Here is a 1,848-nt window from a genome sequence, read left to right as displayed (position 1 = left end):
TCTTTGACATATGGGCATGAAGTCAGCTTTATATTCTTTACCCATTCAGTCAAGCTGATTTTAGCCTCTTCCTTCTTAATTGCTGGAGCTTCTTCTTCGTACGGCTTTTCAAAGCTATATTTTTCTCTACATTGGTCTCCGTCTTTGGATTTCTAACCGAATTTTGTACTTTATGATCTGTGTCTCCTGATTTATCAGTCATTCGGGAATTCAACTTTTCAGACTCGACACATTTATTTTCGTTATCCACTTTGGCCATACATGACGGAAACAAATCTTCGTTGACCCCATTGTCTGTACAAACTCCTCCCATTGAGTTTTTTCTTGCCTAATAGCCAACTGAATCTGATGACGAATTACTGGCTGAACGGCTATCTGCCAGGTCATGGGTGGCTGAACTACCTCATGCAACTGACATCCCATGGGCCGAAGAACTGATGCTTGCGGCCACCAGCTACCTAACTGCTGTTGTTGATGAGTCATTGGATGTAGCTGCTGGACTGTCAACCATGGTTGCTGATAAGCTATCGGCTGTGGAGCCGATGCATAATATTGATAGCCGCCTGTCTGAGCCGATGTTTGATGCTGATAAACCATCGGCCATGGTTGCTGACAAGTCATCGGCTGCAGAGCCGATGCATAATATTGATAACCGCCTGTCTGAGCCGATGTTTGATGCTGATAAACCATAGACTATGGTTGCTGACAAGTCATCGGCTGCGGAGCCAATGCATAATATTGATAACCGCCTGTCTGAGCCGATGTTTGATGCTGATAAACCATCGGCTGTGAGGTGTGATAATCAAATTGATGAACAATTTTATCAGCATTCACACCTTTGATCATATTATTCGCCGTGCTCGCCAGGCTGTTAGTCTAATTGATCATCGCTTGTTTCATAACTTGCTCAAACATCTCCATTGGAAAATTCATGATGATAATGTCGTGTCCCACCAGGCGTGCCAAAAGATGTGTTGACGCAAAAATCAACACATTGGAATCCGAGGGCAAGTGTTCGCCAAGCACGGAAAGTGAACCAAGCGTGCCAGTCAATCTGACCTGTTGATTGACAAGGAGACAGAGTAAACGTTAAATTTGAGGGTGTATCGGCTAGAGTTCCGATTATTCCTCAGATAGGCGTATCAGCAAGCTTTGCCGATACAATACACAACAAAAGAATATTTAAAAGCAAGCCTGTAATAAACGAGTGTGTCGGCAGGATCAGCCGATGCACTAGACGACAAAACCGGCTTTGAGTAGCCGATTATGCGTGTGTAACAGAATCTAAGCTACGAATGTGTAACTCAGATGATGTAAACTAAAAACAATCTAAACCGGCTCTTGAGATAACAAAAGTGTTACTGCAAAACCTAAACCACGATGGTAACAGCTTCACTGCTAGATTGGAACATCCTACACGTGACTAGGCCTAGCGAACGTAACAGACAACTAAACCACAACCTAAAACAGAGGCCTAAGAATTAGCGAGAGCCGATTCCCGGAACAATCCCTATCAAGGCTAGGATAAAGCATCTACTATGCCACCGGATCATCTAACCCGTTTGCAAGGCCTAACCTAGCAGATATTATGCCAACTCTTAAGACAAGAGCAAACCATAACAGATCGGATCTACTAGACATGAAAGAAGCAGGGCGTTGCCCCTGTGCGACTAATTCTATGCGATAAGAACTAGCAATAGATTGAAACATGATTGCACAGAGACAACATGATGTTCGTAGATGATAAGCAACAAAGCACAATGGATCTACTAAAAGCCATACTACGAACATCATGATAACTAGTACTACTCGCCATCAAAAACGCTTCAGTACGAGTAATACCAAGGT

The sequence above is a fragment of the Panicum virgatum genome, chromosome 1N (assembly GCF_016808335.1).
Source record: "Panicum virgatum strain AP13 chromosome 1N, P.virgatum_v5, whole genome shotgun sequence".
NCBI lineage: Eukaryota > Viridiplantae > Streptophyta > Magnoliopsida > Poales > Poaceae > Panicum > Panicum virgatum.
Note: the sequence above shows the minus strand (reverse complement) of the source record.